The sequence below is a fragment of the Protopterus annectens genome, chromosome 7.part0, assembly GCF_019279795.1.
Source record: "Protopterus annectens isolate FY-2018-M chromosome 7.part0, PAN1.0, whole genome shotgun sequence".
Lineage (NCBI taxonomy): Eukaryota > Metazoa > Chordata > Ceratodontiformes > Protopteridae > Protopterus > Protopterus annectens.
The window spans coordinates 341,766,864-341,781,711 of NC_056739.1; positions in this window are offsets into that span (position 1 = coordinate 341,766,864).

Below are 14,848 nucleotides of genomic sequence, written 5' to 3' on the forward strand. Positions count from 1 at the left end.
GAAAATGTGAGTCGCCCTTCAATTGATTATTTTGGTGTCCGAATATCATTTTCATATCTCCTCTCCTACTATATTTTCCAGTTTCCATTATTTTCATTTCAATATCTTCACTCATCACAGTAAACGGTGATTTTATGACAACTTAGCTCAACTCCCAGACAGAAAAGAGGAAAAAATATGAATAATATTAAATGTCAATTAACAAAGCTTTAATTGTGTGCATCTCCACATGCCTGATGAGAGTATTATTCACAAAGGATCTGTGGCTGTACATGCAAGCTGGCATGAGGAAGGCCTAACTTGCATGCATCTTTGAAGAACTGATGCATGTTGCTTGAATCTACATGTGCAGAGCTACTTTGCATACAAGACAATGGAAGCAGCTATTATGGAGCTAGACATTAAAAAAAGAAAGAAAGAAAGAAAGAAATGCACATTTCCAAACTCTGAGTCACTGACCAGATCCTCCTGTGCCTGAACATAAGCACAGTATTCTTTAAAAGAAATGCATCACTGATGTCACAGTTCATCCCTGTTTGTTTTTTCTACAATAATAAAACTTGTCAGGCTTTATTAAATGCAAAAGCAAAATTAAGGTGTCATACTGCAGCCTATCTTAGCACTCAGTAGGTTAAAGGGAGAGAAATTATCTTGTATTAGATGATGTTACTGTTGATCTACAGAAAGTTTTTACATTAAATACCATTTTGTAGGACAATAATGGGCAAAAACACTTTTTTTTTGCAGTTTTTGATGTTACTCTTTTCTGCACTGTTGTGCAACCCTTGAAGTTGGTATATATAAGCTGGACAGTATGGGGGCTTTTCCCACTGGGGAGGGCTGCATAGAACCTTACCTACCTGCAAAAAAAAAAAAAAAAGGAAGACGAGCGAGTCATCACTCCTCTGAAGGCCAGGTCTATGAGATCACCAAAAATCAGTTTGTAAATGGCCCCACTAAACCCTTTCACAGTCATGCCTTTGCTTAGATGACCACTCAGCCTATTGTTTCTTTTCTCCCATTTTTGTGCCAATTAATTATATGTGAGAGATCTCTTCATGCAATGCATGGAACAGCTTTATTTAACTTGCAGGTGGGCTTCCTTCATGTCGTTTAGTATTACAATGCCAAGCAATCTCAACTTTCCAGATATAAATCATTGCATTGCTTAAAAGCACCATTTAGATGACTGTCAGAAAGCAGCGATTAGAGACACATTAGCTACAATGAAGAAAGACCTCACAATAGGATTTTCAGTTCTCTGAATTGTTAAGTAATCACTGCAAGTGCTATTACGCTCATTTCTTCTGCCTTGCAGCAATCACCAGTGGTGACTGATGCCTTGTGTTAGCTCTCTCATTCAGTCCTCCCCATTGCATGTGCACGAACAAATCCCTATGCGTTTCACCTGTGCCTATCATCACTGAAAATTCAATAGTTTCCTTTTTGCTCTACCCTATTCCTTCTCTCTGAATCCTACAGTCAGTCAGTAATGCCAAACATTAGGGTTGTATAATTATAACTCTCAATTGCAGCTTTTTGCTGTAGAACTTTTCATTCCATTAACTCTGAAAGTGATTTCAGCAATATTTAAAATGTGTCACTGGAGTCTAGTGTCCTTGACCCCCCCCCCCCCAGAAATACATCCACTGCTCATTAGTCTAGGGTAGTTAAGAGGTATGGCAGACCTAGCTTCACAGACAGAGACACATGCACTCACTCATAGATATCACCCCCCCCCCCCCCACACACACACACATGCACACTCTCACAGTCTGTTTCTTCAATCACCCCTTCACCTAATTGATGTCACACCCACACACTCACCATTCATCCACATACAAAATCACATGCCCCTAAACCACCTATATCCTACCTAACCCCACTATTACTACCCCCCAGGCAGACACACACAAAAAAAAACACTCTTACATCTGCATTCGTTCACACAAGCAGCCACACATATATGTACTCACACAGTCCCCAACTCTATCTGTCCACTTATCTCAACAGGGATTATGTCTAATGTGTTCTCGCTCATTGAAAGAATGGGTGAATGTGAGCTTTTGGCTGAGTTGATTAACATTGCTGGTGTTAGTCATCTGTCTAGCCAAGAGGTTCTATGAATTCCTCAGCAGCTAAATCATTTAACACAGGCCCTTCTGGGGAGAGCACATGACCCTTTATGCCTCTCCCCTGGAATGCCTCTCTACCATTTGCAGTAGGCCAGAGATAATACTACTGCTGTTAGGGGTAGAAAAGGCCTTTCTGCTGGTGACAATGTTTCTGAATCCTAACCTTTGTGTTTACATTTACTTTCTGTACACGGAAATAATAATAACAGCATCTCTCACACATTTATTATAGCTTTGTTGGGTTAGAGAGAGCAGATATACCATTGGCACCAAACTATTTTATAAAAATTATTTTTTGTTCCACCAGCAGTTTCAGAAGTTGTAATGCTCTTAGCTGAGATTTGGTCTCTTGTATTAATTTTCATCTGACTGTACATATCTGCACAGTCCAAAGTGGAATTTATGATTAGTTTGTAAGTTAATAACTGAAGAGGAAGTCTGTCAACTATTCAAGGTCACTTTTGTGCTCTGGGATGCAGTAAGTCTGTAATAAAGTTCCTGAACAGATCAGCTTAATGTTTTGATGATTCTATAAAGATGCCCTCATTCAGAGTCAATACTAATTTGCATTTGTTTAGATTTATTTACCCAGTTGCAACCATCCACATTCATGGATTTAATTTCTGTCACAATTGACTTCACAGTTTCTGCAAAATTGCATTAATGATAGCTACCCCTTCCTAGTTCTGTTCATAAATGCATACCAGTCTGACTAATAAATCAGTATTTTAAGACTAAATATCAATCCAGTTTATTGTCTCTTTACTGTAACTGGTTGGCATAGAGGAAGGCCAAAGACTTCTATTATGTTCTCTTTTAAAATTCTGATATACTGCAAGAAAGATGGAGGTAAGGTGGCAGCCATGGTGACCTGGGTTCAAGCACTGGGTCTGTAATCTTTCAAGCTTTAACAAAGTTTGGTGATATTTAAATATATTTAATTAACAGGGCAAACTCTAGAGTACTACAAAAATTAAATCCAGAAGGATGAACATTAATTAATATTTATTTCTGTGGGGAAGTACACAAATAAAATGCCAAGTCAATCCTCAGCCCCTATCCCTGCTAATCGGCAAATTGTTTCCTTACCACTGGGGTGAGGGTTGACTTGGAAAGATCACTATTTAGAAAGGCATTTCAGTTTTCCACTCAACCCTACATTCCCTGCAGACTCCCTGCATGTAGACACAAAGTGGATTGTGCAACAGGCTGTCAGCACTGGACATCTCTTACTTCCACAAGGAACATTGGCAATAAGCGGCTTGGCTCAAGCAGAGATAGTAAATTTCCTGATCTCCACTGGATAAATTACACTTCCCTAGGTGCTTCCTAGTTGTCTGCTGCCCTCTTCACTATCCAGTAGATGGGAGCGGGCCTCCTTTTTTGTTATATGCTCTTTGGAAACTAAAAGTATTTTGTTGGTAGAGCAGGCATTGAACTGCAGACATACCTCAGCTGACAATCTGCATTACATAAATCTTTTAAGTAAGATATTGTGGTCCAGACACTCAAATGTTTTTCTTTAGAATGGTGTTCCAGTGAGCTGATCTTTTCCACAATTCAAATAAATCAGAAAAAACTAAATGAAAACTCCAGCCAAGCTAGAACTTCCAATGAGTGACCTCCCAAACCTCCTGTAACAGAGGCACATGGGATATATGCAAATGATGCTTATGAATATCAGGTGTTTCAGCTATATGGCGATTCTGATTGCCCATGATTTTTACATTTGAAGTCATTTTAATGGACAATTTCAGGCCAATAAAGGGTTATTTGCATATATCCCATGTGCCTCTGTTATAGGAGGTTTGGGGGATCACTCATTGGAAGTTCTAGCTTGGTTGGAGTTTTCATTTAGTTTTTTCTGATGGTCTTTCAGTGTGACCTTCTAACTCTTTGTTTTAATTTGTTATTTGGGACAATTCAAATAAATGTAATTAGTGAGCGAAAAAATACCAGTGACTCTGCTGTGTTAGTGCTTAAAGCTATGCTGTTTGCCAGAAATTGCATCATATTGCATTATCAACTGTAAAATCTGTTTCTATATAATTTTTTTCATTCCTTTGGTTATGAGGTTAAAATTAGCTATCAGTCTGTAATTGTTTTCAGATTTTTTTAATGGGATTATGGTGCCATGTTTAAACAGGCTGGAAAAGAATGGGTTGTTAGCTAATGGTATTTGTTAGCACTTGACTACATTTTTTAGATGATTGGGGAGATCATGTAAATATTTCCATTTTAATGGTCAGGAATTTTACCAAGCTGTTTTTTGACTTTTGATGTTTATAGCCACAAAGAAAAAGTATGGATAGTTTATGAATAAGAACAGTTGTTCAGTGGGCAATATTGTTGAAAGTGCTGCATTGAGGATGAGGAGTTTATGCACCCAGTTTTCAACTTTATTAAACAGGTACTAAAAGGGAAGTTACAAAAGCTAACAAGCAAATTGATGATTTGTTATACTGAGTGTGGTGTCAAAAATGTATGTATTTTTATGTGTCCAAACCAGATACAGGTGTAATTTTGGATTACATAAATTCCACAATGGTGAGTTTCAGCCACCTTTGCATCTTATATTGTCATCAAAGAGTTTTTAATTTGGGTAATATGCCCATATTTTAGACAGAGTTTTGAAAGACATAATTATGAAACAATGTAGGGAACCCATCTAATTTTATAGAGAAGGTCAGATATCTGGAGATCTATGAAGGTGATGTATTGACCACAACTAATTGTGTGGCATTGGTTTAGAATATGTTTCTAGAATATTAGGGGAGGACAGTGTCAAGGAAATCAATGCGATTTAGTACAGGTGATTTGGAAAAAATGCTCACTGTGCATGAAAAGGACTAGAAAGGACATTGTTATGGACAAAAATCACTGGAGCCAAGAGGGTAGGCTGTGTTTGTCTACACCAGCCCCTTTGATTAACCTCTAAGCAAGTCTAGAGTGCCATAGATCTAGAACATGTGGCAGGCTGCCTTCTGTCAACACCAGACACTGTCTTTTATATTCATTTTTATAGTTGTTCAATCTCAGCTTCACCACTGGTTATGTATCAGAGCAGTGGAGAATTGATATACTCATCTCGCTCCAAAAGTGGGTGACCCACTACTTATAGGTCTGGAAACTACAGACCTATAAGCCTTACCAGCCTTATCTGTAATACTGTGGGATGTATTAGGATTTGACTCAAGCCAATCTGGGTATGTGGGAACCCAGATCCTGCCTCCTGAACCTGGTGGACTTCTTTGAACAAGTCACTGATGTATCAGATACAGTAAAATTAATTCCCATTGCCTACGTGGATCTTGTCAATACCTTGGAAGCCATTTTATCTTCTGGCATTACTGATAAACGAATCAAACTAAATGTAACTTCTATGTTAACCATTAGATAGCGATTTAGATTACTGACAGAATCTAATCTGTTAATGTGGGAAAAAAGGTAGTTACCAGTGTTGTTGCAACAACATTTTTGATATTTATTTATTTGGTATTGAAGACAACATCAAGCACCTGTGGCTGACCAAGTATATGGATAACTGCAACCTCAGTTGTCTAATGTCCCCATATGAGGACCAGATTCTCCAAAAAGTCCTAACATGCATAAACAAATAGTATTTTCACCATGACCTTATAACAAATGCCAAGAAATGCAGCATTACACACTTTGACTAACACTTCTTTGAAAATGTACTCAGTCATTAGAGAGCTGGGCACTTTTAAGGACAATGGGCTGTCCTTTAATCACAGCATATCCACTGTCCTCAGAATGTTCATTTTTCATGCATTTGAGATACAGATTCTAGTTTTTGTAATACAATTGCAAGACTGGCCAGGGTTATTGCATTGCTTAATTGCAGACTAACATCAAAGAGTCAATTCATGCTATCAGGCAATTCATCTTACCTTAACATCCATAAAAATCCTAAGCAAATGTTCATTAACCGCATGCTTGATGTGCACATTTTGGTAAGAAATTGTCATTTTGTAACTCTGCCTGATAGCAGCAGGATGTGTGTGTGCGTGTGTGTGTGTGTGTGTGTGTGTGTGTGTGTGTGTGTGTGTGTGTGTGTGTGTGTGTGTGTGTGTGTGTGTGTGTGTGTGTGTGTGTGTGTGTGTGTGTGTGCGTGTGTGTGCGTGTGTGTGCGTGTGTGTGTGTGTGTGTGTGTGTGTGTGTGTGTGTGTGTGTGTGTGTGTGTGTGTGTGTGTGTGTGTGTGTGTGTGTGTGCGCATGCACGTTTACAGACACAAAGCTGCTGTAGTAATTTATGCCTTATATTCTGTGATTTAAAGCAGCTGCTCTCAGTGTCCTTTTTTGAGTAGTTAATATAAGAGATCTGAGGTCAGACTGTTTTGGAAGTAAATGTAATACTTGGGTTTGCTAAAAAAAAAAAAAACAAAAAAAAACTGCCTCAGAGGTAGTGTGACCTCTCAGTATATTTAGTAAGGTCTATGACCCAAAAGTAACTGCTGTATTGTTTATTGTATTTTGTTTCCTGTTCTTCATGAAAAATGTTATTTTCTTTAAATTAACTAATGATGAATAATGTAAAATATTTGTAAAACCAAAGAAGCAGCTGTAGATTAAAAGTATTCAGACAAAAAAAGTTAAATATTCTTGTAGCAACGCTTCCAGACACCACCACGGCAATTTCAGTACCTTTAAATTTTTATTCCATCATAAAAAACAAATAAAAAAAACAGTAAAGCTTTATGTGAGTGCTATCGGGTTATAATAAACCCTTCTTCAGACAAATAAAAAGTTAAAGGTATTGAAATTGCCGTGGTGGTATCTGGAAGCATTGCTAAAAGAATGTAAAATATTTCTTGACAACTTTTAGCATCAAATATTACAAATAAATCCAAACGCCTAAAATTATATATTTTTTTTCTAAATAGCACTGAGATTTGTGACATTCCTACATTTTTTTTACATAGCACTCCGACAATGAGCATAGGACATAATTTCACACAAGTCAACATACATAGCTAATTATTCACATTTTAGTATATTATTTCTGACTGTATAGCTATTTCATATAATAAGGACTTAAAGCAAATCAAAATGGTAAAAATTTAAAGTAATTTAAGTCTGTGTAGCCTATGGTGCAGTTATCTAGTTATATATTTTGGTTTTTACAATTTACCACAACAGAGTTTAACAAAAAGTGTTCTTATAATGTATGCTAGGCATTTTGTGAGGCAACTAAGTTCAGGAGGGCCTTGCATGACCAGAATGAAACCTTAATGTTATTATTCCCTAAGGTCTAAGTCCTTGAAGAGAAGTGTAATGTTGTATGTACTGATTCATATATTGAAATGCAAATTACTACTCTGATAAAAGGCTAGTCTAACACAAATGTTTCAGCTGTAGAAGATCTTTAGAAATTTTAAAATTGCAAGAAGAAATTTTAGAAATGATAGATATAATAAAATAAAAGTGCAAAACAGTGTGCATGAAAACAAGAAAAACAGAAACAATTAAATCTAGCACAGTAAGTAAGATATGTAAGCGACTTTCAACATAGAAAAACATTTGATATAAAGTAAAAGTTAAATTATAAGTTCCCATTTAGTTATATGTATCCCATACAGACTGACATGAAAAAGAATCCCCTGGATTCAGCAAGCTGTACATGGCGTGCAGGAGCCGTGTAAGAGCTGCTGAAGCCAATATGGCAGCCGAGCGATCCACGTATGTGCCCGTTTGACGTTCACAAGTGCTTCTAAACTTTTCCTGTATGGCTCCAGCTCCCTGTATACAAATTACCCCATTTACAGGTGAAAACCATGCAAATGAGGTAAATCTGTGACCCATGAAGCCTGAAACAGTCCGTGCAGGACTAGTGCAATCTGTAGAAATGTACTCAATAAGTAACTGAGTACATTTCTGCAAATTACAAAACGGAGCTATGACAGCTCCAAATAAAGGGTGGATATGATGTAGAAACCATGCCAATGACAAAATATAATTTGTTTTGGCAGAGTTCGGCAGTTTAAGCATAGTGCAGTAGTGGGCAAATGGGACCATTATGAAAAAAAAAAAAAAATTAAAATAAGCATTCTATCCAAAATCACACGTTTGCCATTATAGGCAATGGCAGGCAGAAGACAACATGGCCAGTGAATAGTGGTTGCTAATGGGGGAAGCTCAGTGTGAGGCATGCAATTAAGCATTAGCAGGCAATCCTATGCAAATTAGGGAAACTATACTGAATCACAGATTTCCCATCAGTGCTAGCCAGCACCCAACCGTGTAGGACTAAGAAAACCAAGGTGCAGCCTAACAGTTAGGTGACATCATAAGGAGGTGTGGCAGGCATACTGTAAGCTTACTGGAGCTCTGTGGCCCGGGTTTGCCCTCAGCTTAGCACAACTAAGGAAGGGGGTGTGTCAAAGCTGCCAAACACTCTTTCCTCTGCCTAAAAAGGTTAAGCCAGGAAATAGCAGCTCTGCTGACATCTGAGCAGTCTGTTTGCATGTTGTGCCTCTGGGCTTAAACAGGAAGGCAATACGAATGGAAACAGCAGTAGGAAGGCAATCAAGATGAACTAGCATAGCTGGCAGGTGAAATGTATCAGTATCAGCCAATTACACAGGCAGCAGTCCAGTCTAGCCCAGCACACCACTATAAACTATGCAAACACCCTTACCTCTTGTGTTTTCCCAAAAACTCTGCACCACCGGTGTATACTAATGGGGAAATTTTACAAAATGACAGCAAGAGTCAAAATGCTAAGGGCTGCTTTTGCTATTATAAACCACAATGTGCAAGAGGCTGAGGGTGGTGAGGATGTGAATGCTGGCAACCAACCCACAGTGAGGAGAAGGAGAAGAATGTACAGACCCAGATCAACCTACCAGGGCTATATGAGCTCAGGATAGTGGAGCGCTATAGGGTAGACAGTGACCTCCTGCAACAAATTGTTGAGCTGTGCAAGCCACACCTCACACACAAAACCAAAAGAGGGGAACCCATCCCATTGGAAACAAAGATATATACTAGCCACAGGTACCTTCCAAAGGCCAAATGGGGATATAATGGGAATCTCACAGGCATCAGCATCCAGGGTACTCCACCAGTTCCTGGATGCCATTTCAATACATGCCAGTGAGCACATATATTCCCTCAACACCCGTGAGGTATTGGCCAGCAATATGCTTCTCTTCCACCAAATAGCAGAATACCCTGCAGTAGTGGGTGCTATAGACTGCACACACATACACATAAAAGCACCACCCGGTGAGCGGGGCAGGGTCTACATAAACCGCAAGGGCTTCCCCTCCATCAACTGCCAGGTCATGTGCGATGCCCAATGCATTATAATGAATGTGTGTGCTGGAAGCCCTGGTTGCTATCAGGATTCCCACATCTGGCATCTGACACAGCTGTACCAGAGATATGCCAATGGGGACATCCCAATAGGCCACCTAGTGGGGGATGCTGGGTATGCACTGGAGTCATGGCTAATGACACCCATCAGAAATGCACACACACCCGAACATGAACTCCATAATGAGGCACACGCACAAACCAGAATCATAATAGAGCATGTGTTTGGGATGCTCGTCATGGTTCCAGTGCTTGGACACATCTGGTGGAGCCTTGCAATAGTCTCCAGCTACATGTACCCAAATTGTCATGGTATGTGCTATGCTACACAATATGATCCTGTGGAAACAGCTACAGCAGGATCAGCACGGGGCAGGGCCACACAGCCCCCCACCATTGCCAAGGCCACTACAGGCACAGAGGGACTCGGAGGAGGAACAACCTGAGCCTGCACCAGTAGGCAGAATGAGGCATGCACAGTATCTCCTGGCTTTGGCAAAGAGGCAACGCATAGCAAATACACTGACCCAGTAGGAACCCAGGGAATGGAAACTCTGTCCGACTTACACATACAGTAAAAGGGATGCCAAACATGACATAGTCTGTGCTTTACAATGTATAGGGAGTGTACCACGAGCATCCAACATAGTCAGCCCACCAGCACCACCCTCAATACTGGCACAGCCACAAGTTGTCACCTTTCCCATCAATCACTGAATGCAGTAATATGGTCTGTTAGCGGTATCAATGCTATGGATGTGAACATGCAAGGGAATTGGGTAGCTGAATGTGATGGCAGCAGATAGTGAACACTGATATGGGCACCATGGCATCATAACAACTACTGGTGTCACCAAAGTAGGCAGTAACAGACAAGGTAATGGAACACACTGCAGCACATGTGTTGGGGCAAGTGTGGGTCAATAGGGCATGCACATCCATGTCAGGGAGGTTTACATACCCAACAACAGTCTCACCCAGCCAACAGGACAGGTGTAGATGAACACAAAGAATGGCTGTGCTTAGGCCCCCCAGTTATGACAATGGAGAACAACCACCCTCCAGATCTACACAGACAGAGTATAACAGGTCAGGAAATTGGATGTCAGTCCTGAAGGGTAGGAAGACTGTAGTGGAAATGTAGAGCAGTAAACTACAATACCTGTACTACACTGATATGCCTGTAGTCTTTAGGATAGGTCAGAATACAGATGTCAAAGGAAGCCAACAGGCTACCAGAAATACCAGTGCGGTCATATCAAATGTCCACAGTTGTCAGGTGAGCCCCCAACCCCCTATGTAGAAATGTATCAGCATGCATGTGTGGGAGTGATAACAGTGAGCACAGAGTGCCTAAGCTGGCCCAAATAGAAGGATGGATTGTTGCATATGTACAATATGCAGAGCTCTGACTGTCAGGTTGTTGTGTGGAAGCCAACAGGGTACCTGCAATATCAGGTGGGTATAGAAAATGTCCACAGTTGTCAGGTGTGCCCCCCAACCACTATGTAGAAATGTATCAGCATGCATGTGTGGGAGTGATAACAGTGAGCACAGAGTGCCTGAGCTGGCCCAAGTAGAAGTATGGATTGTTACATGTGTACAATATGCAGAGCTCTGACTGTCAGGTTGTTGGGTGGAAGCCAACAGGGTACCTGCAATATCAGGTGGGTATAGCAAATGTACACAGTTGTCAGGTGTGCCCCCCCCCCAAGCCTATGTAGAATTGTATTAGCATCTATGTGTGGTTGTAACAGCAGTAGAGCAAATAGTCCCTTGGCTGGGTAAATTAGGAGGATGGATTGGTGCATGTGTGCAATATGCAGAACTCTGTGAGTTTGGTAGTTGTGAGTTGTAAAATGTGTGAAAGTGCTCAGCATATAGCCATGGAGAGTTGTGTCCTGGTGGCCAATGGCCAGGACTGTTGATATCAGGGCCATGTTCATACAACTGTAGTGCCAAACACAATGGTATCCTAGCAGGACGCATTCCAGCAGTATTCCAGAGGAAGGTTTTGCATGTCACATCTGTCAGCATTGGAAGGATGGACACAGTATGAATGTTGTCCCACACATACAAACAGTACACAGGTGGAATTACCACAGACAGAGAGTGTACAGAATGTCACTGTGAAAGTGACACACCCTTGGAATTGTACATACAGGACAGCGGCATATCAGTTGGTTGTGTAATATGGGAACCTGATATGTAGTGTGGCCAAACAATGGCAGACCACAAAAGACAGCGGTATGATGCATGCAGAAGCTGCTGGTGTCCCTGCAAAAGCCAGCAGCAGGGGAAAGCTCCATGTATACCTGTGAGTCAGTTGCAAGTGGATAACCTAGCAGTCATGAACACAGCTTCCCACACTACCACACACAGGTAACACACAGGTGACATCCTTGCTGCTGGGAATGATTACAATATGACTCCATGTTACTCTGGGAATACCCACAGAATGCAACATGTGGAAGAGGTGTCCCATGCAGTTTTGTTCCTAGCGCCAGCATCCACACAAATGGATCAATAAGGACAGAAACAATTGCCATCAACACCTTGCATGCCTACCCTGTCACCCTAGGGGAATACAGTGGCTTGCTGCCCAGGGTAGTATGAGTGACAGAATGTAGTGGTCTGCTACAGAGAACCTGCATCAGTATCCAATTCCCCACAGTCCTCTGTCAAAGGTCTGTGTCACTCATGTACTGCCACTGTATGCCACCACATGGACTCCCACATAACAACACAACACATTCCACAGAACACAAATGCAAGACCGTGTTGACAAATCCCACTAGCATGTCCATCGTGTTCTACTGCATGAACAGTGGATCAACACCTACAGACTGCTGGGATGAAGTGCCACTTATAGGCATACCTATCACATATCATTTGCAAAATGGTAAGAAGAGGACAGAATAACACAGGTGGTGGAAGCATGGATGCCATGGAGTATGTGAAGGCTGACACTCTGATGTGTGCATATACATATCCCTGCCTCAAAACACAGGAATTGGTGGGTTGAAACCTGCTCGTAAACTGGATTGATGACCAGAAGTATGAGCCCTGCCTCTGCATAACCCAAGTGAACCCATACAGCTGCGAGGAATGGCCACAGCATGATATGGCCAGCCTGTTACGGTGATAAATGTACAAGTATGGGACCCACAGTCACAACAGCACCAAGGTGATGGACCATGTACACAGAACCATCAACATGTGTCTGCAACTTCCCTGCCAGAATGGCATGAGTGTGCAAGAATATGTAGGTTGCACACCACAATACTGGACACAGCTGTATCCCACCTGCAATTCCAGGAAATCACTGTGAGCAAAGATGTATACCTGACAGTAGTGGATAACATAAAACATCATAGGATAATACAGTACATACCACTTAATATCCCTGCTAACACCAACACCATGTAGCAGGAACAGCACAGACACAAGTAGCAACAGTATCCCAGTACCCTTTGCCCAAAGTGGACCCACATTGTCAACCCATAAGCAGATATCCTGCAGAAGCGGTATATAGCTGTAGGTGTAGAGCACAAATACCTACACTGGAGTACAACTGACCTGTAATGGAGTCATGCATGCAATACAGACAGTCATACTAGGCATGTTCAGACACTTAGAGAAATGGAGCCCATGTCAGACAACAGATTACAGAAGGGTCATACTGGGCATGCTCCCACACTTAGAGAAATGAAGCCCATGTCTGCCAACAACAGTGGACTATACATAGATGTCAGTCACAGATGTCTGTGCAAACACTCTACAGTGTACACCAGTCATGCTCTGCACACACTGGATAAGAATACACACAGAAATCCAAGGACAGCACACTATAATATGTTAAACATAACACATAGATAGATGTGGGGAAGGCAGTGACAGACAATGACATGGACCCCTTTCCCCCATGAGGTATGTCCCACACAGCACACTCCCAATCTGCCAATACCAATAATGTGCAAATGACCATCAATGTAGACATGTTTCCCTGGAAGCTGTTACCACTATACTGTATGTGGTGCATGTAATAATTGTGTAACATGACAGTACAACACAACAGCCATCTAGCATTTGGATACATGGCCCTGTCAAATGTAAACCTGTGTGTGACTGAGTGTTGTCTCTGTGCTACCAAACAAATGGCTTATGGCCCATTCACACATACTGCAATTTCCATTGCCCCACTGTAGCTAGCCTGCTGATGTCATCCACTGTGAAATATACCTTTGGTGAAAGAGTATCCCAGTAATCTCTGTGGCGTGTGCATTAACTGCATAATGCTGTAGTAATTAAGTAGGTGTTCTAGTCCCATCCATGACAACTTTGAGAATGTGTGTTTGTGTATATGTGTAGGGACCAATACTTCTGAGGATAGTCACTACACCTTCCATTCCCCTTTTTTGACAAGCCTGCTGATATCATCCACAGTGAAATACACCTTTGGTGAAGGTGTATCCCAATAATTTTCATGGCTCATATCTTCTTCTTCTTTCAGCTTTTTACCAGTTAGGGGTTGCCACAGCAGATCACCTGTCTGCTCATGATTGGCAGTGGAGTTTTACAGTGTCGAGTTGCCAGCCCAGTGCCCAACCTTCCACAGAAGGCACACACATGCACACACTCACACCTATGGCCAATTTAGAGTGTCCAATCCACCTACAGCATGTCTTTGGGATGTGGGTGGAAAATGGAGCACCTGGAGGAAACCCACGCGACCACAGGGAGGACATGCAGACTCCGCACAGAAGGCACCCCAGCTGAGAATCGAACCTGAGAACCTCTTGCTGTGAGGTGGCAATGCTAACTGCTGCACCACCGTGGCCGCCCAATTTGCATGGCACATATAATAATTGCATAATGCTCTAGTGTGCTGTAGTAGTTAGGTAGGTGTTCTAGTCCCATCCATGGCAACTGTGTATATGTAGGGACCAATAATTTTGAGAATAGTCACTACACCTTCCATTCCCCTTTGTTGACAAGTCTGCTGATGTCATCCACTGTGAAATACACCTTTGGTGAAAAAGTATCCCGGTAATCTCTGCGGCACGTGCAGTAACTGCATAATGCTCTAATGTGCTGTAGTAGTTAGGTAGGTGTTCTAGTCCCATACATGGCAACTATGAGAATGAGTGCGTATGTGTAGAGACTGAGGATAATCACTACACCTTCCATTCCCCTTTGTTGACAAGCCTGCTGATGTCCTCTACTGTGAAATGCACCTTTGGTTAAGGTGGATCCAGTAATCTCTGCAGTGCTTGTAGTAAATGCATAATGCTCTAGTGTAATGTAGTAATTAGGTATGTGTTCTAGTCCCTTCCATGACAACTGTAAGAAGGTGTAGGGGCCAATACTTTTGG